This window comes from Schistocerca cancellata, chromosome 11 (genome assembly GCF_023864275.1).
Source record: "Schistocerca cancellata isolate TAMUIC-IGC-003103 chromosome 11, iqSchCanc2.1, whole genome shotgun sequence".
Taxonomy (NCBI): domain Eukaryota; kingdom Metazoa; phylum Arthropoda; class Insecta; order Orthoptera; family Acrididae; genus Schistocerca; species Schistocerca cancellata.
In genome coordinates this window covers 41,545,638-41,572,838 of record NC_064636.1, presented here as the reverse complement: position 1 = coordinate 41,572,838, position 27,201 = coordinate 41,545,638, and the positions used below count along the sequence as shown (strand labels likewise).

The window sequence follows — 27,201 nt, the reverse complement described above, 5'->3', positions numbered from 1 at the left end:
TTAGCGAGGATATGTGCATCCACCCTCTGTCGCACGGAATCCCTGACGTGCTGATGCAGCCCTGGAGAATGGTGTATTGTATCACAGCCTTCCACAATACGAGCACGAAGAGTCTCTACATTTGGTACCGGGGTTGCGTAGACGAGAGCTTTCAAATGCCCCCATAAATGAAAGTCAAGAGGTTTGAGGTCAGGAGAGTGTGGAGGCCACGGAATTGGTCCGCCTCTACCAATCCGTCGGTCACCGAATCTGTTGTCGAGAAGCGTATGAACACTTTGACTGAAATGTGCAGGAGCTCCATCGTGCACGAACCACATGTGTCGTACTTGTAAAGGCACATGTTCTAGCAGCACAGGTAGAGTATCCCAAATGAAATCGTGATAACGTGCTCCATCGAGCGTAGGTGGAAGAACATGGGGACCAATCGAGACATCACCAACAATGCCTGCCCAACGTTCACAGAAAATGTGTCGATGACGTGATTGCACAATTGCGTGCGGGTTCTCGTCAGCCCACAAGTGTCGAGTGTGAAAATATACAATTTGATCATGTTGGAATGAAGCCTCATCCGCAAAGAGAACATTTGCACTGAAATGAGGATTGACACATTGTCGGATGAACCGTTCGCAGAAGTGTACCAGTGGAGGCCAATCAGCTCCTGATAGTGCCTGCACACGCTGTACACGGTACGGAAACAACTGGTTCTCCCGTAGCACTCTCCATACAGTGACGTGTCAACGTTACCTTGTACAGCAGCAACTTCTCTGATGCTGACATTAGGGTTATCGTCAACTGCACGAAGAATTGCCTCGTCCATTGCAGGTGTCCTCGTCGTTCTAGGTCTTCCCCAGTCACGAGTCGTAGGCTGGGATGTTCCGTGCTCCCTAAGACGCCGATCAATTGCTTCGAACGTCTTCCTTTCGGGACACCTTCGTTCCGGAAATCTGTCTCGATACAAACGTACCACGCCACGGCTATTGCCCCATGCTAATCCGTACATCAAATGGACATCTGCCAACTCCGCATTTGTAAACATTGCACTGACTGCAAAACCACGTTGGTGATGAACACTAACCTGTTGATGCTACATACTGATGTGCTCGATGCTAGTACTGTAGAGCAATGAGTCGCATGTCAACACAAGCACCGAAGTCAACATTACCTTCCTTCAATCGGGCCAACTGGCGGTGAATCGAGGAAGTACAGTACATACTGATGAAACTAAAATGAGCTCTAACATGGAAAGTAAGCGTTTCCAGACACACGTCCACATAACATCTTTTCTTTATTTGTGTGTGAGGAATGTTTCCTGAAAGTCTGCCTGTATCTTTTTGTAACACCCTGTATATGATGATTCAAAACACACACACACACACACACACACACACACACACACACACACACACACACACACACACCACTGTCCCCAGGCACTGGAGCCCGACTGAATCTGCATGCAATGTGGGTAACAAGTGGAGCTGGAGAGCTAGCATAGTAGGGATGGGGAGATGCTGTGCAGTCTGTGGGCGCACACAACTCCCCCAGCGCTACCCTGCTATCCCTCCCCTCCCCATCCCACCTCTTACTTAACCCAACCGCCCACCCCAGCAGACTGCTGCCCACATCAGATGCATACACAGTCAGGCTCCGACACCCGGAAATAGTGGCCATGTGGGAGCTGCACTCGTGTGTATTTCGGAAGAAGGGCTCGTCTGAAAGCTCGAGGGGGGTAGGGACTTGGAGCGGGAGAGGCACCAAGGGACATTTTATTTTCTACTGTCCGTATTTTTGCAAATAAATTCGTAAAACTTTGTCAGCGTGACCAGGAATGATTCAGGATTCACTCATAGCAGTGGAAGTGCAAAAACATACCAAAATAATTTTTTTTTTAGATACGAAATTTCATCATTTTTTCACTTACTGTTGGCTGCATTTGTTGCTATAGGTACATTTTTCTTCACAAGTAAGAGAGATTCTTTGATGAATTTTGCACAGCATACAAACCATACTTACAGGTGTATGAGACTCTAGAATTTTCCAACTCTATTAAAAACTGTGGTAAAAATTGAGGTAATCAACTACAAAATTTGATTTTTTTCTAAACATAAAGTTTAAAACGTAACAGCTCATTCATTTTTTCATAAATTAAATAGATTCTAGAGTTTCAGACACCTGTAAGTACGGTTTGTATGCTGTGCAAAATTCATCAAACAGTCTCTCTTACTCATGAAGAAAAGTGTACCGATAGTAACAAATGCAGCCAATAGTAAGTGAAAAAAATCATGAAATTTCACACAAAAAAATTTTATTTTGTTACGTTTTTGAACTTTCGCTGCTACGAGTGTGAATCCTGAATCCTTCCTGGTCATGCTGACAAAGTTTTATGGATTTACTTGTAAAAGTATACACAGTAGAAATTAACATGTCCTCTGGTGCCTCTCCTGCTCCAAGTCAGCACGTTTTACGTCCTACCCCCCTTAAGTAATTTCACGGTCTTTTCAATGTGCCTGTCTGCAATGTAACACCTCAATTTGCTGAGTGACAATCCTTCCCATATGGCTACAATTCAAATTAGAGATTTTAAAGAAATTCCTGAGGGTAGTAAATCTGAGACTGAGAGGAAACTTCTCAGCATGTACAAACATGCAATTGAAGAGTCTGTATTACTCATTGGTTCAAACAAATCATGTCTCAGAATGCTGCACATCAGAACCTTTAGTGCTGGGAAGAGCTGATGAGCTTGAAAAACAAATGGCTACTCAATTTTTACAAATGAAAGTTGGGTGGAACATATTGAGAAATGGTATGGAATAGTGTTGGACGATTGTTTGCCATCGAGCTAACCAAGAATTACCAACACTGACTACAAACTGGTTGCAGTCTATGCTGCTTTCAATTTTCTAACAATGTGACATGAAAGATGCTTTCCAACACTGATGAAACTGACATTTTACTGCTGCATATCGAATAAAACTATATTTTAAGGAACAATCATGTTCAGAGGGGAAAATCTAGGAACAGTTTAAAACAGCAGTATTTTAAGAATGCAAGAAGATTACTAGTTTGAGTATATGGCGAAGAGAAATGCATGGATGATGGCCACTGTGTTCACTGACTGGATTCTCAATTTAAACAAGCAATAATTGACTCCGCCCCCTTAAAACAATAATATACAATATACGGACTTTAGGTATTTGATATGTACCTAGAAGAGTAAATTTTAGTATTGTATTGTATTGTATTGTACTCTAACAAAATATAAGATTAAAAATACAGTAGTTTTCTTTTCTTTATTCTTTTCTTTTTGCTTCTTTTGGAACAAAGTTCTTTGACGTAACATATTTTGGCCTCTTCAGTTTTGTTGTTATTTCTGTAGATCCATTTGTGTGTGTGTGTGTGTGTGTGTGTGTGTGTGTGTGTGTGTGTGTGTGTGTGTGCGCGCGCGTGTCAATACAAAAATGTGTAATGATTTGACACAATATTAGATACATAATTTATATTCAGATACAGAGATACATGGAAACGTAATTCAGACATTTTCCAGTGATAAAATGAACACTGTTTTGGTCGTTACAAGTTCAAAGAAACTTCCTTATGAATTGTACAACATAGAAAAATATTATTGATCTTGTACAAATAAAATGGAAACACAAATTAAAACTCACACAGCAAAATTAGAGAATGTTGGGGAAAAGCCCCTTGTCTGTTAAAAAATTCCTGAGGGTAGTAAGTCTGAGCCTGAGACAAAACTTCTCAGCATGTATAAACATGCAATTGAAGAGCCTGTATCGCTCATTGGTTCAAACGGGTCATATCTCCAAATGCTCTGATATTAGAACCTTTAGAGCTGGGAAGAGCTGATAAACTTGAAAAACAAATGACTACTCAATTTTTACTAATGCAGGTTGGGTGGAACATATTGAGAAATGGTATGGAATTGTGTTGGATGACTGTTTGAAAAAAAAAAAAATCCTTTAGCTTACTTTTCAATAATTTTTTATTACCTAGTAGGGATAAATGTTATTTGGAAATGTGATTCAGATTTTGATGCTATTGAATTTCCTGAGTCTTTGTGAAAGACAGAAATTTTTCAGGTCACAGTGTATGTCACTTCCTTTTCTATTATGTTTAATTTGTTCCACAGTGAGTAGGATTGTGAATTATCAGTCACACAGGGTGTCTCTCTCTCTGTGTGTGTGTGTGTGTGTGTGTGTGCCAAAATCCTTTATAATCCATACTAATATTATAAATACAAAAGTAACTGTCTGTTATGCTTTCATGACTAAACTGCTGAACTGATTGTAATTAAATCTGGTGTGGAGATAGCTTGAATGCTGCAGAAGAACAAATGCTATTTTAAAAAGTGTGTAGTACTACATATTTCTTCTTCTTCTTTCGATTTCGGCCATCTTTGGACCACGTTCAACAATTCACTTGCCCGGCTTTTTGATCTTTTTTTCTCTCTTCCCAATATTTCCTCATCATTTTCGAGTGGTTCCTCCTCCGCTCTTCCGACCATTTCCTGTTATTATTCTTTAGGTACTACATATTTATTTATTTGAGAAATATAATTTGAAATATGGAACAATAATTACTAATCCATGGAGAAGAAATAGAAGAAATAAAAACCTTGAGGTTTGCCGATGACATTGTAATTCTGTCAGAGACAGCAAAGGACTTGGAAGAGCAGTTGAACAGAATGGATAGCATCTTGAAAGGAGGATATAAGATGAACATCAACAAAAGCAAAACGAGGATAATGAAATGTAGTCGAACTAAGTCGGGAGATGCTGAAGGTATTAGATTAGGAAATGAGACACTTAAAGTAGTAAAGGAGTTTTGCTATTTGGGGAGCAAAATAACTGATGATGGTCGAAGTAGAGAGGATATTAAAATGTAGACTGGCAATAGCAAGAAAAGCGTTTCTGAAGAAGAGAAATTTGTTAATATCGAGAATAGATTTAAGCGTCAGGAAGTCATTTCTGAAAGTATTTGTATGGAGTGTAGCCATGTATGGAAGTGAAACATGGTCGATAAATAGTTTGGACAAGAAGAGAATAGAAGCCTTTGAAATGTGGTGCTACAGAAGGATGCTGAAGATTAGATGGGTAGATCACGTAACTAATGAGGAGGTATTGAATAGAATTGGGGAGAAGAGGAATTTGTGGCACAACTTGACTAGAAGAAGGGATTGATTGGTAGGCACGTTCTGAGGCATCAAGGGATCACCAATTTAGCATTAGAGGGCAGCGTGGAGGGTAAAAATCATAGAGGGAGACCAAGAGATGAATACACCAAGCAATTCAGAAGGATGTAGGTTGCAGTAGGTACTGGGAGATGATTAAGCTTGCACAGGATAGAGTAGCATGGAGAGCTGCAGCAAACCAGTCTCAGGACTGAAGACCACAACAACAGCAACAATTATTCTTCAAAATAGCTACTTACTCTTTGACTTTTGAACTTTTATCATATTTACAAAAATGTTTTTATTGTTTGATATGTTCTACATAATGCAACAAATACAATGTTTATACAATTCTCTGTGTGTTTAATCCATATTTTCAAACTAATATCAGTCCCAAACCCATCACATTTTAGTCCTGAGTTTCACGCATCTCTTGTAACTTCTTTATTGTATTTAAATTTGCATGGACAGCTTGTCGTCATGTGGTTAGCACTGCTGTTACACGATCATGAGTTCTTGGATCAATTCCCACCCGGGTTGCTTTACTTTCCTGCTCAAGTCTGGCCTGTGTGCATTGTCCTCACCATTATTTTACCATCATCGACATGCGAGTCACCAAAGTGGTGTCAAGTAACAAGACTTGCATCAAGTTCTTAAACAGCACAACTGGGTTCTCTTGGTCAATAAAGCCATACACATTTCACTTCAGTGATATGTGAGTGCAGTCATAGATAACAGCTAGAATACAATGCTTATACATCCTCAATGTGTTTAATCCATGCCAATCCATACTCCCACACTAATATTATGAATGTGAAAGTAGCTGTTACATTTTTATGACTAAATAGCTGAACCGTTATCATGGAATTTTGTGTGTGATATTTCAGACCTGAGAAGAACCATAGACTACTTTAGAAAATGGAATCTTTTTGAGTTCACATTTTTAATCATGGTATTTGTGAGTGGCATGCAGGCGATGCTGGTGCAATAGTTGGCGACTCTGAAGTGTCTATAGACTATTCCGTGACCGTGTTGGTCGGTTGGTTGGTTTGGGGGGGATTAAAGGGACCAGACTGCTACGGTCATCGGTCCCTTTCTCCAAAACTTAATAACACCCACACAGAATAAAAGTGAACAAGGAAAAGATGACAGGCAACACAGGACAAGAGAAACTTAGACAAAGACCAGACAAAACGAACTAAAATCACACAGAGTGTGACGGAGGTTGGCCGACTGTAGAGAAAAAAAAGGAAAAGCCAACCACCGAGAAACACATTAAAAACTCAATCTAAAATCGTAGACCAAAGGCCAGACTCAACATAAAAAAAACATAACACTCAGATTAAGTGATAAAAACCCCCTGCCCAAATAAAAGGCAAAACTAAGCCTGACATGGCAGTGTCATTTGTTAAAAGGGCAGGGAGCGTGTCAGGCAGTGCGAACGACTGCCCGAGCACAGCTAAAAGTGGACACTCCAACAAAATGTGGACCACCATCAAAACGGATCCACAGCGACATAAAGGTGGGTCCTCACGTCGCAATAAGTGGCCATGCGTTATCCGCGTATGCCCGCAGAGGACAACAGACTCCTCGCGAGAGACCCGCAAGGAGGAGCACCACACACCGGTATCCTCCTCGATGGCCCGAAGTTTGTTCGGTGAAGGCAGGGCGTGCCATTCAGTGTCCCAAAGTTCGGAAACTTTGCGGAGTAAGACAGCTCGCAAATCAGTCTCCGGGAGGCCAATGTCCAAAGTCTGTTCACTGGTGGCCTGTTTGGCCAGGTGGTCAACATGTTCATTGCCCGGGATGCCCACATGACCAGGGGTCCACACAAAGACCACAGACCAGCCACAACGGGCAAGAGTACGGACGGACTCCTGGACAGCCGTCACCAGACGAGAGCGAGGGAAGCACTGGTGGACAGCTCGTAAACTGCTCAGGGAGTCGCTACAGATAACGAAGGACTCACCTAAGCAGGAGCGGATATACTCTAGGGCACGAAAGATGGCGACTAGCTCAGCAGTGAAAACGCTGCAGCCAGCCGGCAAGGAATGTCATTCGTAGTGGTCCCCTAGCGTCAGAGCATAACCGACATGACCAGCAACTGTCGAACCGTCAGTATAAACAACGCCAGAGTCCCAATACGTGGCAAGGATCGATAGAAAGCGGTGGCGGAAGGCCTTCGGAGGGACCGAGTCCTTCGGTCCGTGTGCCAATCCGAACCGAAAGCAAGGGCGGGGCACGCACTACGGGGGTGTACGCAGAGGGGCCTGGAAAGGAGGTGGAAGAGGGAAAACCTCAAGCCGTGAGAGAAGCTCTCCGACTCAGACCGCGATCGGACAACCCGACCGGGGCCGACGTTCTGGTAGATGGACGACCGACTGTGGGAACAGAAGACGATAATTTGGATGCCCAGGCAAGCTAAAAATGTGGGCAGCATAAGTGGCCAGTAAATGGTGCCGCTGTAACTGCAGTGGAGGGACACCTGCCTCTGCAAGTAAGCTGTTCACAGGGCTGGTCCGGAAAGCACCAGTGGCGAGGCGCATCCCGCTGTGAAGGACTGGGTCCAGCACCCGCAATGCAGATGGGGATGCCGATCTGTAACCCAGGCTCCCATAATCCAGACGCGACTGGATTAACGCCCGGTAGAGCCGTAAGAGAGTGGATCGGTCGGCACTCCAGCCGCTGTGGCTCGAGCGTAGCAGAGCATTTAGATGCCGCCAACACATCTGTTTAAGCTGCCGGACATGAGGCAGCCGAGTCAACGGGCATAAAAATCCACACCCAAAAACCTACATGTCTCCACCACAGCCAGAAGTTCGCCGTCGAGATAAAGCCGCGGCTCCGGGTGAACAGTACATCGCCGGCAGAAATGCATAACGCAGGTCTCGGCAGCTGAAAACTGGAAGCCGTCGCTACAGCTCAAGACTGTGCCTTGCGGATAGTGCCCTGCAGCTGACGCTCAGCAGCGGCAATGAAAATGGAGCTATAGTAGAGGCAGAAGTCGTCAGCATACAACGAATCGGAGACAGACGTTTCCACCGCTGCAGCGAGCCCGTTAATTGCAATTAAAAACAGGCAGACACTTAAGACTGATCCCTGTGGTACCCAGTTCTCCTGAACTTGGGAGGAACTACGGGAGGCCGCGACTTGCACGTGGAAGGTACGATGCGACAGAAAATTGCGTACGAAAATCGGCAGCGGACCCCGAAGACCCCAATCGTGAAGTGTAGAGAGGATGTGATGGCGCCACGTCGTATCGTACACCTTCCGCATGTCAAAAAAGACAGCGACGAGGTGCTGATGGCAGGCAAAGGCCGTACGGATGGTGGACTCCGGGCCCACCAGATTGTCGGCGCCAGAGCGGCCTTTACGGAACCCACCCTGAGACGGAGCCAGGAGGCCCCGAGACTCTAGTACCCAACTCAATCGCCGGCTCACCATCCGTTCGAGAAACTTGCAAAGAACGTTGGTGAGGCTAATGGGGTGGTAGCTGTCCAACTCCAAAGGGTTCTTGCCAGGTTTCAAAACGGGGAGGACAATGCTTTCCCGCCATTGTGACGGAAACTCACCCTCGACCCAGAGACAGTTGTAACGGTCGAGGAGGCATCGCTGGCAGTCCACTGAAAGGTGTTTCAGCATCTGACAGTGGATGCGATCTGGCCCGGGAGCGGTATCAGGGCAAGCGGCTAGGGCACTGCGAAATTCCCACTCACTGAATGGAACATTGAACGATCCTGGATGGTGGGTGCGAAATGAAAGGCTCCGAAGTTCCATCCGCTCTTTGATGTAGCGGAAGGCCAGTGGGTAATTCGCAGAAGCGGAACTCAGAGCAAAATGCTCTGCCAAGCGGTTGTCAATTGCGTTGGAGTCAGTACAAACTGCTCCATTCAGTGAGAGCGCAGGGACGCTGACAGGGGTCCGATAGCCATAGAGGGGTCGGATCTCGGCCCAGACCTGCGATGGAGAGACATGGAGGCCAACGGTGGACATATACCGCTCCCAGCACTCCTGCTTGTGTTGGCGAACGATGCGGTGGGTCTGCGCATGGAGCCGTTTAAAGGCGACGAGGTTTTCTAAAGGTGGATGCCGCTTGTGATGCTGGAGCGCCCGCCGGTTATCTTGACCGTGCAGCTTTTCCCTGGAATAAATGATGACTAACTGAAAACCTCAGCTGCTGACAGGCGTTGTTGATATACCTCGATGTGGACAGCTGAAAATGTGTACCTCAACCGGGACTCGAACCCAGGATCTCCTGCTTACATGGCAGATGCTCTATCCATGTGAGCCACCGAGGACACAGATGAATAGCGCGACTGCAGGGACTTATCCCTTGCACGCTTCCCGTGAGACTCACATTCTCAACTCTCAACTGTCCACAATTCTACATATGTATTGTACCTTATAGACATCTGCCCAACCACTCTTTACTCGCACATGCTTTGGCGATTCCCATAAGAGTTTTCAGTTAGTCATCATTTATTCCAGGGAAAAGCTGCATGGTCATCAACAGCAACTGTTCTTTCGAGAACAAGTTACTGTCTTCGTATATATAGTTAAAGGCTACCCAGCCATTGACCTTCGTCTGTGTGAATGCGTACAGGTTGGCCAAACTCTTACGGGAATCGCCAAAGCGTGCGCGAGTAATGAGTGGTTGGGCAAATGTCTATAAGGTACAATACATATATAGAATTGTGGACAGTTGAGAATGTGAGTCTCACGGGAAACGTGCAAGGGATAAGTCCCTGCAGTCGCGCTATTCATCCGTGTCCTCGGTGGCTCACATGGATAGAGCATCTGCCATGTAAGCAGGAGATCCCGGGTTCGAGTCCCGGTCGGGGTGAACATTTTCAGCTGTCAACATTGAGGTATATCAACAACGCCTGTCAGCAGCTGAGGTTTTCAGTTAGTCATCATTTATTCCAGGGAAAAGCTGCACGGTCATCAACAGTAACTGTTCTTTCGAGAACAAGTTACTGTCTTCATTTTTGTGTTTTTAATTGTGTTGTCTTTTGACAGTTAGAACAATATCTATGCACTTTTTGCATCTTTCCTTCCTTTTTGTCCAGCTGGTATTTGAATCTTCTTCTGTTGAGACCGACTGAAGTTTCTTCATGAATGCCATGTGGGAGCATCTGCCAACTGTTCCCAAAATACTACGATTGACACTTTCTGTTCTGACTCATATCTGAGTACTTACAACAACACACACAACTGTGCCATTGAAAAGGAAATCGAATGCTGACTTTTGATACCATTTTACTGTCTTTCTCAATGGACTTCTACATGCTCTCATCTGATGAGAAGGTCAGTACCAGTTTTTCCGTTACAGTATTCAGTAACAAATTTTGGTTTTTGACAGACCCCTCTTCCAATTGTCGCATTTTCCTTTTCACTCGAATGCACATGTCAGTTGGTTGCTGGCACATGGGACTGCTGCATTTGTGGAAAGCCCAGTAAAATCAGCTTCATGCTCAATGTGTTAATAATACTGCATTACAAGTGGGAAAAACTAGAAATTTCGGAGAAGAATTATATTGAGTCCACTAAAAATGAAAATATTCTGGAAAATTATGAGGTAATGCTGCAATATATCACTGTAGGAAATGTAATGAATAATAAGAAATAGGAGACTGATATTTTTTGACGATTTGTATGGAATGGACGCTAGCACATTAACTAAAAATATCCTAAAATACCTCTGGCAAGAGAAATTAGATTCAAGAACTCTAAGATTTACAAAGAAATATACAAGTAGAAGGAACAACAGATAGCAATTTTAGAACAAATATGTTAAATGGAAGGACGATTCTTTTTTTTTCCCCTTTTTGTTTTTTGTATGGATAAGGAACAAACAAAATGGCAAAAGTCAGTTCTTCATTCCTTAGTGCACAAGCTGACTATGTCTCTTTCACATAGTCATTGGGAGCACTGTTTTAGGTAACCAATGAGAGATGACATGAAGAGAGGTAATGCATTTCAAAAAACAAATCTGAAGTTACTGGCTGTACTTAGTTTATTCGTGACCCCAACAGGACATGGTATGTTGCCTTCAACCACTGATGTCACAGCTTCCATAAATGAATGGAGGTAGTGTGGATACACCAATTTTCATTGTAACTGGAAGTCTAGTTAGACTGGAAGATGAGAGTTTGGTTGTAAGTTGGAGAAGCCAAGTAATCAATGACCTTACAAAAAGTTTGAACACAAGTGATCTCTTGAAACAAGTAATTTTCTCCATCATTGCAGCATAACTGAAAGCAAGGGGAAAATAACTTCATTTACTTCTCAAGGAAGTATCGTTGTACCATATGGTTTTTTGATTATGACATCCACTGTGGTAAAATTTCCGAGATGTATTAATAGTCCCCTCTTGCGGGTGAAGGATGATGCTGTTATACAGAAAAAGCAAATCTGGTGTATGCTGATGTGTGGTATATTAGACCCATTAATTGGGTAAGTAGGTTAGAGAATTTAAAACAAGAAATGGCTACGATGAAGTTATATACGGTGGGAATTAAGACAAATGCAGTGGCAGACGAATAGGACTTTTGGTGATGTGAGAACACAGATAGCAACACAAAATGAAGGAAAATGGTAATGCTGGTGAACTACAATGAGCAACATGACAAATGCATTACTGTAGCCAAGATGGGACACGAGGTCAACACTCATCACAGTGGTACAAGTGTATGTAACTCTGCAGATGAATGGACTGAAACAACGTACGATGGGGCAACAGAAATTATTCTGATTTAACGGTAGGAAAAGGAAGAAATGGAAAAATAGTGGCACATGGACTGTGAGAAAGAAATGAAAATGAAGGCAGCAGAGGAACATCTAGGCAGAAAAAAGAATATGCAATAGGAACCTCTGAATGACAAATGGAGTATAGAATTTAACTGATGGAAGGAGAAAATGTAGACATGCAGCAAATGAAGAAGATAAAAATAAATACCAACTTATAAAAAAATGGCTTATAGAGTGCAAAATGACAAAGGAGGAATGGCCAGTGCATAAATGCAAAACTGTAGAAGCATGCATATTTATGGGAAAGATGGATTACACGTGTAAGAACATGCAGATGAGATGGGAGATGTGCTACCAGGAAAACATGTTAACAGAACACTGAAAGTTATAAGTCAAAACAAAGCATCTGGAGCAAAGGATATTCCCTTGGAATTATTAAAATATTTATGAGAAACAAACATGACAAAAAGTATTCCACCTGGTATGCAAATGGTGGGCAAAATACCAAAAGACAGGTAAAATATTGTCAAATTTCAAGAATGTAACAATTCCATCTCTAACAAAGGCATGTCTGACAATTATGAAACAAACTGCTTTATACGTCATGCTTGCAAAACACTGACAGGAACTATTTAGAGAAGAATGGAAAAATAACTGGTAAAGCAGATCTCAAGGAAGTTTAGAAGAAATGCAGAATATGTGAGGTAATTAACTGACCTGCTAAATTAGATCAATCTCTAACACTAGTTTGCTGCAGAAATGTTGAACATATTCTCAGTTTGAATACAATAAATTTCCTTGAGACAAGCTTCCACCCACAAAAATGTGTGAGTGTTTGAAGAGTTCTAACAAGGGAACCTCCCCATTGCACCACTCTCAGATTTAGTTATAAGTCTGCACAGCGGATAGGCCTTGAAAAACTGAACACAGATCAATCGAGAAAACAGGAAGAAGTTGTGTAGAACTATGAAAAAAAAAATAAGCAAAATATACAAACTGAGTAGTCCATGCGCAAGATAGGCAACATCAAGGACAGTCTGAACTCGACAGCACCGTGATCCTGTGGTTAGCGTGAGCAGCTGCGGAACAAGAGGTCCTCGGTTCAAGTCTTCCCTCGAGTGAAAACTTTGGTTTCTTATTTTCAGACAATTATCAAAGTTCAGGCACTCACACATAATCAACTTCGCTCTCCAAAATTCCATGACATGTTCAGATTTGCTTGCACATATGCAGGATTTGACGGTCTACACAGGGAAAAATTTGAAAACGTTAAAAACATATGTTTTGACAGAGCACAGGGAAAACTGTGCGACTGTGAAACTGTTGCATTCATTTGTTGCAGTTTATGTCACAGACTCTTATGTTTTCATCACTTTTTCGGGAGTGATTATCACATCCACAAGAAAACCTAAATCGGGCAAGGTAGAAGAATCTTTTTACCCATTCGCCAAGTGTACAAGTTAGGTGGGTCGACAACATATTCGTGTCACGTGACGCACATGCTGTCACCAGTGTCTTACAGAATATATCAGACGTGTTTTCCTGTGGAGGACTCGGTTGACCTATGACGATGATGATGATGTTTGGTTTGTGGGGCGCTCAACTGCTTGGTTATCAGCACCCGTACAATTACCCGATCTTTGCTCAGTCCAATTTCGCCACTTTCCTACTTTCCTGGATGATGATGAAATGATGAGGACAACACAAACACCCAGTCATCTCGAGGCAGGTGAAAATCCCTGACCCCGCCGGGAATCGAACCCGGGACCCCGTGCTCGGGAAGCGAGAACGCTACCGCGAGACCACGAGCGGCGGACTTGACCTATGACCTTGCGATCAAATGTTATCGGTTCCCATTGGAGAGGCACGTCCTTTCGTCTACTAATCGCACGGTTTTGCAGTGTGGTTGCAAAACACAGACACTACACTTATTACAGTGAACAGACGTCAGTGAACGAACGGACAGATCATAACTTTGCGAAAATAAAGTGTGGTGTCACCGCCAGACACCACACTTGCTAGGTGGTAGCTTAAATCGGCCGCGGTCCATTAGTACATGTTGGACCCGCGTAGCGCCACCACATGGCAGGTCTAGAGAGGCGGACTAGCACTCGCCCCAGTTGTATGACGACTTTGCTAGCGACTATACTGACGAAGCCTTACTCTCATTTGCCGAGAGACAGTTAGAATAGCCTTCAGCTAAGTCCATAGCTACGACCTAGCAAGGCGCAGTTAACCATATCTGGAGAGAGTCTTACTTGTATTCACCATAAACGATGTATACCAAAAGGATGGATTAAAGTTAAGTATTCCCAAAGCAACGTACTTTTCTTATTAGCATTCATTGAGCATCCTGTTTCAGACTTCACGATATTCTGGGTGAGCTTATAGCGTGCCTATTCGGCCCCTTCAAAATAACACTGTGTCGGCACTTCTGTCGACACATAACATAAAGAAAGTAAAATTTTCAGTCGAGGGAAGACTTGAACCAAGGACCTCTCATTCCGCAGCTACTCACGCTAACCACAGGACCACGGCGCTCCTGAGGTCACAGCCTCCTTGATGTTGCCTACATAGCGCATGGACTACTCAGTTTGTATATTTTACTTCCCTTGTAAGTTACGACCCAGTGCGTTCATCAGAGACAAAGTTAGCATCAGGACTGCACCAGGGAAGTGTAATAGGACTGCTATTATTCTCAATATACATAAATGATATGATTGACAGGGTGAGCAGCAAACTGCAGCTGTTTGCTGCTGATGCTGTGTTGTACGAAAAGGTGTCATTGTTGGGTGACTGTAAGGGAATGTGCTGAATGACAGCCATTAGTAATGTGCTACTTGACACAGTCAGGTCAATTAAGTATCCAGGGGTAATGCTGCAAACTGAAATGGAACGACTGTGTAAGGACTGTAGTGGGAAAGGCAAACAGTCACGGTTAATTGGGAAGAGTTTTAGGAAAGTGTCGTTCATCAGTAAAGTAGTTGTTGTTGTTCTGGTCTTCAGTCCTGAGACTGGTTTGATGCAGCTCTCCATGCTACTCTATCCTGTGCAAGCTTCTTCATCTCCCAGTACCTACTCAGCCTACATCCTTCTGAATCTGCTAAGTGTATTCATCTCTAGGTCTCCCTCTACGATTTTTACCCTCCACGCTGCCCTCCAATACTAAATTGGTGATCTCTTGATGCCTCAGAACATGTCCTACCAACCGATCCCTCCTTCTAGTCAAGTTGTGCCACAAATTCCTCTTCTCCCCAATTCTATTCAATATCACCTCATTAGTTATGTGATCTACCCATCTAATCTTCAGCATTCTTCTGTAGCACCACATTTCGAAAGCTTCTATTCTCTCCTTGTCCAAACTATTTATCGTCCATGTGGCTACACTCCATACAAATACTTTCAGAAACGACTTCCTTGCACTTAAATCTATACTCGATGTTAACAAATTTCTCTTCTTCAGAAACGCTTTCCTTGCCATTGCCAGTCTACATTTTATATCCTCTCTACTTCAACCATCATCAGTTATTTTGCTGCCCAAATAGCAAAACTCATTTACAACTTTAAGCGTCTCATTTCCTAATCTAATTCCCTCGGTATCACCCGACTTAATTCAATTACATTCCATTATCTTCGTTTTGTTTTTGTTGATGTTCATCTTATATCCTCCTTTCAAGACACTGTCCATTCTGTTCAACTGCTCTTCCGAGTCCTTTGCTGTCTCTGACAGAATTACAATGTCATCGGCAAACCTCAAGGTTTTTATTTCTTCTCCATGAATTTTAATAACTACTTCTTTTGTTTCCTTCACTGCTTGCTCAATATAGAGATTGAATAACATCAGGGAGAGGCTACAACCCTGTCTCACTCCCTTCCCAACCACTGCTTCCCTTTCATGTCCCTCGACTCTTATAACTGCCATCTGGTTTCTGTACAAACTGTAAATAGCTTTTTGCTCCCTGTATCTTACCCCTGCCACCTTCAGAATTTGAAAGAGAGTATTCCAGTCAACATTGTCAAAAGCTTTCTCTAAGTCTACAAATGCTAGAAAAGTAGGTTTGCCTTTCCTTAATCTAGCTTCTAAGATAAGTCGTAGGGTCAGTATTGCCTCACATGTTCCGATATTTCTGCGGAATCCAAACTGATCTTCCCCGAGGTCAGCTTCTACCAGTTTTTCCATTTGTCTGTAAAGAATTCGCGTTAGTATTTTGCAGCTGTGACTTATTAAACTGATAGTTCGGTAATTTTCACATCTGTCGACACCAGCTTTCTGTGCGATTGGAATTATTATATTCTTCTTGAAGTCTGAGGGTATTTCGCCTGTCTCATACATCTTGCTCACCAGATGGTAGAGTTTTGTTAGGACTGGCTCTCCCAAGGATGTCAGTAGTTCTAATGGATGTTGTCTACTCCCGGAGCTTTGTTTTGACTCAGGTCTTTCAGTGCTCTGTCAAACTCTTCACGCAATATCATATCTCCCATTTCATCTTCATCTACATCCTCTTCCATTTCCATAATATTGTCCTCAAGTACATCGCCCCTGTATAGACCCTCTATATACTCCTTCCACCTTTCTGCTTTCCCTTCTTTGCTTAGAACTGGGTTTCCATCTGAGCTCTTGATATTCATACAAGTTCTCTTTTCTCCAAAGGTCTCTTTAATTTTCCTGTAGGCAGTATCTATCTTACCCCTAGTGAGATAAGCCTCTAAATCCTTACTTTTGTCCTCTATCCATCCCTGCTTAGCATTTTGCACTTCCTGTCGATATCATTTTTGAGACGTTTGTATTCCTTTTTGCCTGCTTCATTTACTGCATTTTTATATTTTCTCCTTTCATCAATTAAACTTAATATTTCTTCTGTTACCCATGGATTTCTACTAGCCCTTGTCTTTTTACCTACTTGATCCTCTGCTGCCTTCACTACTTCATCCCTCAAAGCTACCCATTCTTCTTCTACTGTATCTCTTTCCCCCATTCTTGTCAATTGTTCCCCTATTCTCTCCCTGAAACTCTGTACAACCTCTGGTTTAGTCAGTTTATCCAGGTCCCATCTCCTTAAATTCCCACCTTTTTGCAGTTTCTTCAGTTTTAATCTACAGTTCATAACCAACAGATTGTGAGAAAACACCATATATGGGACACTAGGGCGAGCCATTCTTGGTTAGTACTGAAGTGTTTGCGATCCCCACCAGTTCGGATTAAATGGTTCAAATGGCTCTGAGCACTATGGGACTTAACTGCTGAGGTCATCAGTCCCCCAGAACTTAGAACTACTTAAACCTAACCAACCTAAGGACATCACACACATCCGTGCTCGAGGCAGGATTCGAACCTGCGACCGTAGTGGTCAGTTCGGATTAACGGAAGACATTGAAGCAATCCAGAGGCAGGCTCTAGGGCTTGTTACCAATAGATTCAATCAACATACAAGTATTACAGCGATGCTTAGGGAAGTCAACTGGGAATCCCTGAAGGTCAGGTGACATTCTTTTCGAGGAACGCTATTGAGAAAATTTAGAAAACCAGTATTTCAAGCTGACTCGGAGCAATTCTACTCTCACCAACATACATTTCATGTAGAGTCCATGAAAATAAGATAAAAGAAATTATGGCCCAAACAGAAACGAATAGCTGAGTGGAATGGGAAGGGAAATCATTAGTAGTGGTTCAAGGTACCCTCCACCATGCACCGTACAGTGGCTTGCGGAGTTAAGTATATAGATGTAAATGTAATACTGGGCTTACAACTTACGTTAGAAGATTAACTATATTCATGGAATTTGTAGATTCAGAAAAAGCTTCTGACAATGCTGACTGGAAATTTTGTATTTATCAGGGATGAAATGCAGAGAGCAATTAACGTGTGCAGAAACCAGGCTGCACCTAAAGAGTCAAAGGACCAGGACCCACAAATGAGGCAGTATTTGAGAAGGGAATGATTAGTTGTAGCCTAGCCCATCATGTTAACAATCTGTACATAGAGCAAGCAGTGAAGGAATCCTAAGAGAAATTTGGAAAAGGAACTGAAGTTCAGGGAGAAATAATAAAAACTAATGAAATTATAATTAAATCAAGACCCTACACTGCCAACGGGCGTCTAAGGTTTGTTGTTGACTTCATCTCTGACAGAATTACAAATAACAGATAGCGTCTTGAGAAGAGGTTGTAAGATGAACATCAATGAATATACAAGATCGGTGACAGAATACGGTTCAAAGCCACTTCAGTTGTCTATAAGAAGGTAGTAATGCCTGAAGACAGAAGTGAATTGCAGGAAGACCTGCAGAATGTCGGTGTTTGGCACAGGGAGAGGCAGTTGACCTGAATGTACTTAAATATAATGAACTGCCCATAAACAGACAATAAAATACACTACTGCACAGCTCCTCTACTGACGACAAATTACTGTAAGCAGAAACTACCATAAAATGCCTAGGAGCAACAAAATGGAGCGACCTAAAATGGAATGACCACATATGATGAACTGTAAGCAAAGCAGATGTCAGGCTGCCATTCATTATAAGAATACTAAGAAAGTGTAATTCATGCATGATAGTGTCTTGCAAAATATTTGTTCAATCACTTCTTGAGTATTAGCTATTTAGGAGACAATCTGAGCAGTTCTCTCAAATTGTTTGCAGATGATGCCATCATTTACGCTCCTGTAATGTCATCAGATGATCAGTGCAAATAAGATATCTGTATGGTGCAAAAAGTGACAATCGACTCTTAATTCATGAAAAGTATGAAGTCATCCACATGAGTGCTAAAAAAGAATTAACTAAATTTCAATCACACCGTAGATCATACAAACCTAAAGGCTGTAAACTCAACTAAATACAATTACGAATAACTTACATAGGAATGATCACATCTGTAAACTCAACTAAATACTTAGGGATTACAATTATGAATAACTTGGAACAATCACTTATGTAATGCTGTGGGAAAGCAAATCAATCGCAATCTTTGGTTTGCTCTACCCACAATATTATCTATGTGATTGTTCCAATTTAGGTTATTTGAACTGTAATCCCTAAGTATTTAGTTGAATTTACAGCCTTCAGATTTGTGTGACTTATCGCGTAATCGAAATGTAGCTGATTTCTTTTAGTACTCGCGTGAATAACTTCACACTTTTCCTTGTTCAGGGTCAATTGCCACTTTTCGCACCATAGATATATTTTATCTAAATCATTTTGCAAGTCATTTCGATCATCTGATGACCTTACACAAGATGGTAAATGACAGCATCACCTGCAAACAATCTGAGACGGCTACTCAGATTGTCTCCTATGTCGTTAATATAGATCAGGAACAATAGAGGGCCTATAACACTTCCTAGGGGAACGCCAGATATTACTTCTGTTTTACTCGATGACTTTCAGTCTATTACTACGAACTGTGACCTTTGTGACAGGAAATCACAAACCCAGTCACACAACTGAGGCGATACTCCATAGGCACGCAGTTTGGTTAGAAGACACTTATGAGGAACGGTGTCAAAAGCCTTCTGTAAATCTAAAAATATGGAATCAATTTGACATCCCCTGTCAATAGCACTTATTACTTCATGAGTATAAAGAGCTAGTTGTGTTTCACAAGAATGATATTTTCTCAAACTGTACTGACTATGTGTCAATAAATTGTTTTCTTCGAGATACTTCATAATGTTTGAATACAGTATATATTCCGAAACCCTACTGCAAATCGACGTTAGTGATATAGGCCTGTAATTCAGCGGATTACTCCTACTTCCCTTTTTGGGTATTGGTGTGACTTGAGCAATTTTCCAGTCTTTAGGTACGGGTCTTTCTGTGAGCAAGTGGTTGTATATAATTGTTAAATATGAAGCTATTTTATCTGCATACTCTGAGAGGAACCTGACTGGTATACAATCTGGACCAGAGGCCTTGCTTTTATTAAGTGATTTAAGGTGCTTCATTACTCCGAGGATATCTACTTCTATGTTTCTCATCTTGGCAGTTGTTCTTGATTGGAATTCAGGAATATTTACTTCATCTTCTTTGGTGAAGAAGTTTCGGAAAAGTGTATCAAGTGAAATTTTGACTGGATTGAGGAGGAGGAGGTGGAGATTAATGTTTAGCATTCTGTCAACAATTAGGTCATCAGAGGTGCAGCACAAGCTCAGAGTTGGGAAGGACAGAGAAGAAAGTCGGCTCTGCCTTTTCAAAGGAGCCATCCCGGCATTAGCCGAAGGCAGTTTAGGAAAGTCACAGAAAACCTAAATCTGACGTGGATGGATGGAGAGGGTTTTAAGGGCGCACGACGGCAAGGTCTTCAGCGCCCGCTCGGTAACAGATTGAGATGAGTGTCAAGAAAAGACTCAGAACAATAAGGTAAAACAGAACTAAGACACAGGAAACTAGCTCAGAAAAATATGTGCCTACCCACACCGAAGCGTGGGACGAAGCATGCCGCCAGCAGTAAAACATGGACAACCCGGGAAGAAAGTGGTAGAGGGAGCTAAAACAATACAGCTGATGGCAGTGGCTGGCTGACCACAAGGAAAAAGGGAGGAGTCAGTCACTTTGCAGTACACTAAAACCTCCAGCCTAAAAAGTTTAGGCCAGAGTCCAGACAAATCACAAAACCCTAGACACACACGTCTCATCATTAGCTAAAACATAGGGCAGATCCCCATCACCTTGTGGTTTTCTGCCCTTGCATCTCAGTATACAATGCAATCTGTTAAAATGTGGCGGACAGAGATGTTCACACCACAAGCATCACAAATCGGAGGATCCTCCCGCCGTAATGAGGGTCACTTCTTCCCGCCTCAGCACCCGGCAGGAGGTACGCCACGGCCGAGTTGTTGGCTTCACCGACCGCAGTTTATTGGCCGTCACTGCCAGCCATTCTTCCTCCCACGACTCCGTGCACTTCTTGTGGAGTGCAGCGATGACTGACTGCAAGGGGATAGGACACTGGACCACATCCTGCTCTCTGCAGGCCTCCTCGGCAGCCCGATCAGCCTGTTCATTGCCCCATATTCCGACACGACCAGGCACCCAGCAGAAGGACACGTCTTCACCCCGCCGTTGGAGCAAGTACAGTTGGTCATATATCAGCTGGACCATCTCCTCAGTCGGGTACAGATTCTGCAATGATTGTAAGGCACTAAGAGAATTGGAGCAGAGGAGAAATCGATTGCCCCAAACACGATTCATCCGCTCTGTTGCCTCCAGGATCGCGAGGAGCTCCGCTGCGAAAATGGTATATTCGTCAGGGAGGCGAATCCGGGTAACGTGATCGGGGACCACTATAGAACAGCCAAGGAAATTCTCCTGTTTGGAGCCATCAGTGTAAACGATGGTAAAACCGTGATGCACATCTAAAATGTTAAAAAACTGAAATTGGAATGTAAAATCTGGTATACTATCTTTCTTAAAATTAGTCAAATCTAAAATAATTCTGGGTCTCCAGAGGAGCCAAGGTGGAAATCTGCTCGAACCGCGACGGAAAACATGAAGACCAGCCATATCCATCGCAGAAAGGCAATCCTGTGTGCAAATCCCATAGGGCCGCGTCGTTCATTGCCGGTTATGAAATAGCTGTGCCAGAGGAAGCTGAGCAACGGTATAGTATGCAGGTGTGTACAAAGTTTTATACACCTGGCGCACCGTAAGTAGCCATCGCCGCATATGAAGTGGCGGTTCACCAGCCTCTGCACAGAGGCTCGGTATGGGGCTAGCTCTGAATGCCCCAGTGGCAAACCGAAGCCCTTCACGGTGCATAAAGTCCAACATCTTTAAGTAGGAAGGCCTCGCAGACCCATACACCGTGCACCTATAATCGAGCCGAGATCACACAAACGCCCTCTAAAACTGGAGCAGACAAGTCCTGTCGGCTCCCCGTGTACTGCGGCTAAGACACTTTAAAATACTTGAAGCCTTATGTGACCATCATTTCAGGTCTCTAAGATGAGGTAACCACGTAAGCTTCGAATAAAAAATGAGCCCCAGAGACCTCACCATGTCTTTAAAAGCGAGGACAGTGTCCCTCATCATCAACTCAGAAAATGTTAAAATCGAATGAGAACGGTGAAAAAGAACACACACAGACTTCTCGGTGGAAAACTTAGAACCACTCTTCTGTGCCCAGTCATCCAAACGTCTAAGAGTAAGTTGCAACTGACGCATTGTCGTCACAAGACTTGAAGAAGAGCAAAACAAAGAGAAATCAACCACAAACAAGGATCACTGGACAGGACTTTTCACTATGGAGGTAACGCTATTAATAGTGATGGCAAAGACAGTCACACTTCAAATGCTACCCTGAGGGACACCGTTCTCCTGCTCAAAGCGGTCAGACATGTCGTCACCAATTCGGTATCTAAAATATCATGGCGAGAGGAAAGACTGAATAAAAAGAGGAAGACAACCACGAAAACCCCATTCGTGAAGCTGCTCCAGGTTGAGACGCCTCCAAGTCGTATCGTGGGCCTTCTCGATGTCAAAAAATACACCTAGAAGGTGATGACGGCGTAGGAAAGCTTGTTGTATAGCCGCCTCCAAGATTATCGAAGGTGGAGAGAGACCTCCTGAATTCACACTGAAAGCGACTAAGGAGTTGCCGGGATTCTAACATCCAGACAAGGTGGCGGTTCACCATCCGCTCCAAGGTCTTTCCCATGCAACTAGTGAGGGCAACACTACGGCAGTTACTTGGGCTCGTCAGGTCTTTAACAGGTTTTAAAAAAGGAATTAAAACCGCCTCACGCCATGAGGCAGGAAAGTGACCTGACGCCCAAATGGCATTAAAAAGTGTGAGGAGGATTTCTGTGTTGGGCCTTGTTAGGTGTCGTAGCACACTGTAATGGATACTGTCGTGACCGCAGGATGTGTCAAGAGCTGCAGACAATGCAGAATCCATCTCCCACATAGAAAATGGGCAGTTGTAAACTTCACGAGAGGTGGACTGGAAGTCCAGACTACACCTCTGAACAACCGCTCTATGGCGCTGGAAACCCGGATCCTGACTGGTTGTTGCAGTAATCGTGGCAAAATACGCTGCCACAGTCTGGGCAATGTCTCGCGGATACTGTCGTGACCGCAGGATGTGTCAAGAGCTGCAGACAATGCAGAATCCATCTCCCACATAGAAAATGGGCAGTTGTAAACTTCACGAGAGGTGGACTGGAAGTCCAGACTACACCTCTGAACAACCGCTCTATGGCGCTGGAAACCCGGATCCTGACTGGTTGTTGCAGTAATCGTGGCAAAATACGCTGCCACAGTCTGGGCAATGTCTCGCGGATCCGTGTGGAGAGTGCTGTTAGCCATTACAGAAGCCGTGGGGCACCTCCCTCCTCTCCCAGAAATTTTCCTGATGGTCTCCCACACAATGGAACTTTTGGTGGAATGATTAATGGTGTTCAGAAACTGTTGCCACGACCTCTTCTTGCTCTCTCGAATAATGCGGCGACATTTTGCCCTCGCCACCCTAAAGGCTGCAAGATTCTCAGCAGCTGGCCGACACTGGAACCGACTCGGGAGCCGCACGCCTGGTCCTGATTGCAGAATGGCATTCGGCACTCCACCAAGGGACAGGTTGCCTCTTCCAGTGGCCTGTGGAATGGATGCTTCAGCGGCGCAGTGGACCGTTTTGGTAATACGATCCACCTGTGCCTCAACATTCGCACAGTTCAAAGTATAAAGTATATAAAAGTATAAAGTATCCAGTCAGCCCCACTGAGCACCCACCTTGGTTGTCTCCTTTCGGGGCCCACGCCACCTGGCAGGTGAATCCAGATTGGGAAGTGATCACTGCCGTGCAAGTCGGCAACCACTTCCCATTGAGCACTGGCGGCAAGGGCTGGAGAGCGAGGTGAGAGATCAATGGCTGGATGCGGGTTCGAACTGTTGTCCTCAGAGAGTGAATCCAGTACACTAACCACTATGCTACCCTACTTGCTGCGCTGGATTGAGGGCTTTTTTCCATCTTGGATGGAGAGTCATCACCAGATGTAGAAGTAACTTCGAATAAGCCCCAGGAAAGCGTGTTGGGACCTTTGCAGTTATTGTTGTATATTAATGACCTTCCTGACAATATTAACAATAACCCTCAACATTTTGCACATGATGCAGTTATCTATAATAAAGTAGTGTCTGAAAGAAGCTTTGTAAACATTCAGTCACATCTCGATAAGGTTTCGAAGTGGTGCAGAGATTGGCAACTTGATTTAAATGTTCAAAAATGTAAAATTGTGAACTTGCAATGATAAAACGTATCACCCCATGACTATAACACCGATGAGTCACATCTGGAACTGGCCCACTCATACAAATACCTGGGTGCAACACTTTGTAGGGATACAAAATGGAATGATCATACAGGCTGTAGGAACACAATATGGAATGATCATACTGACTCAGTCATGGGTAAAGCAGGTGGTGGACTTTGTTTTATTGGTAGAATACTGGGGAAGTGCAATCAGTCTACAACAGAGATTGCTTACAAGTCACTTATGAGACCAGTTCTACACTATTGCTCAAATGTGTGGGACCTGTACCATATAGGGCTGACAGGGGATATTGAACATATACGGAGAAAGACATTGTAATTCTGTCAGAGGCAGCAAAGGACTTGGAAGAGCAGTTGAACGGAATGGACAGTGTCTTGAAAGGAGGGTATAAGATGAACATCAACAAAAGCAAAACGAGGATAATGGAATGTAGTCGAATTAAGTCGGGTGATGCTGAGGGAATTAGATTAGGAAATAAGACGCTTAAAGTAGTGAAGGAGTTTTGCTATTTGGGAAGCAAAATAACTGATGATGGTCGAAGTAGAGAGGATATAAAATGTTGACTGGCAATGGCAAGGAAAGCGTTTCTGAAGAAGAGAAACTTGTTAACACTGAGTGTTGATTTAAGTGTCAGGAAGTCGTTTCTGAAAGTATTTGTATGGAGTGTAGCCATGTATCGAAGTGAAATATGGATACTAAATAGTTTAGACAAGTAAACAGAAGCTTTCGAAATGTGGCACTACAGAAGAATGCTGAAGATTAGATGGGTAGATAACATAACTAATGAGGAGGTATTGAATAGAATTGGGGAGAAGAGGAGTTTGTGGCACAACTTGACTAGAAGAAGGGATCGGTTGGTAGGACATGTTCTGAGGAATCAAGGGATCACCAATTTAGAAATGGAGGGCAGCGTGGAGGGTAAAAATCATAGAGGGAGACCGAGAGATGAATACACTAAGCAGATTCAGAAGGACGTAGGTTGCAGTAAGTACTGGGAGATGATGAAGCTTGCACAGGATAGAGTAGCATGGAGAGCTGCATCAAACCAGTCTCAGGGCTGAAGACCACAACAACAACAACGGCAGAGAAAGGCAGTGTGAGTGGTTACAGGTTTGTTTGTTCTGTGGGAGGGTGTCACACAGATACTGATCTGGAAGACAGATGTAAACTATCCCGAGGAAGTCTATTAACAAAGCTTCAAGAACCGGCTTTAAATGAGGAATATATTACAACCCCCTATGTATTGCTCACGTAGGGATTGCGAGGGAAAGATTAGAATGCTTATAGCATGCACAGAGGCATTCAAACAATCATTATTCCTGCACTTCATGTGTGAATGAAACAGGAAGAACCCTAATAACTGGTACAATTGGATGTACTTTCTGCCCTTCACAGTGATTTTGCAGAGTGGCTGTAGATGTACCTGTAAGTGAGGAAAAAGTTTAGGAAAGTTTTTATGCTTAAAGTTTGTTGGAAGACAATAAGTGCTCTCATTATGAAAGAATGGACGAATATTGTGTGGGTAATTTGCACCGAATTTTAAGCACAAGCATGTTTTTCACGCAAATGTCTATGATGTCATACTTTCTGAACTGGGTGTCATACCATGATATAATTGTGTAGGTACATTCAGTGGTGAACGTGGATACTATCTGCAAACTGTGCTGCGAATAGAAGTGGTAGTAAAGAAGTAATAAATCAAAACATCATGCCTGATGCTGAAATTTGACTGCATGGGCAGCAAAAATGAAGTAAATGACAATCCTTTTCCTTCCATCATTTTGTGCTGGATGACAGCAAGAAAAATTTATTACAGGTAAGTGCTCCCATTCTCAAATACTGCCCAAATAAAATCCAGGTTTTTGCTCAGCGTTAGTTACACTGCCCCAGACACAAAGTTTCTCACTCAAATACACTACTGGCCATTAAAATTGCTACACCACGAAGATGACGTGCTCCAGACACGAAATTTAACTGACAGGAAGAAGATGCTGTGATATGCAAATGATTAGCTTTTCAGAGCATTCACACAAGGTTGGCACCGGTGGCGACACCTACAATGTGCTGACACGAGGAAAGTTTCCAACCGATTTCTCATACACAAACAGCAGCTGACCGGCGTTGACTGGTGAAACGTTGTTGTGATGCCTCGTGTAGGGAGGAGAAATGTGTACCATCACGTTTCCGACTTTGATAAAGGTCGGATTGTAGCCTATCGCAATTGCCGTTTATAGTATCGCGACATTGCTGCTCGCGTTCATCGAGATCCAATGACTGTTAGCAGAATATGGACTCAATGGGTTCACGAGGGTAATACGGAACACTGTGCTGGATCCCAACGGCCTCGTATCACTAGCAGTCAAGATAACAGGCATCTTATTCGCACAGCTGTTACAGATTGTGCAGCCATGTCTCGATCCCAGAGTCAACAGATGGGGAGATTTGCAAGACAACAACCATCTGCACGAACAGTTCGACAACATTTGCAGCAGCACGGACTATCAGCTCAGAAACCACAGCTGCGGTTACCCTTGACGCTGCATCACAGACAGGAGCACCTGCGATGGTGTACTCGACGATGTACCTGGGTGCACGAATGGCAAAACGTCATTTTTTTGGATGAATCCAGGTTCTGTTTACAGCATCATGATGGTCGCATCCGTGTTTGGCGACATCACGGTAATGCAAATTGGAAGCGTGTATTCGTCATCGCCATACTGGCGTATCACCCGGCGTGATGGTATGGGGTGTCATTGGTTACACGTCTCTGTCACCTCTTGTTCGCATTGACGGCACTTTGGACAGTGGACGTTACATTTCAGATGTGTTACGACTCGTGGCTCTACCCTTCATTCGATCCCTGCGAAACCCTACATTTCAGCAGGATAATGCACGACCGCATGTTGCAGGTGCTGTACGGGCCTTTCTGGATACAGAAAATGTTTGACTGCTGCCCTGACCAGCACATTCTCCGGATCTCTCACCAACTGAAAACGT

General features: G+C 43.5%; 1 protein-coding gene across 1 annotated transcript in view; it reads right to left on the bottom strand.

Moving 5' to 3' along the window:
* LOC126108162 (trypsin-1-like) overlaps positions 1-27,201 on the bottom strand; it is a 211,431-nt gene that overhangs the window by 130,595 nt on the left and 53,635 nt on the right. The window lies entirely within an intron of this gene.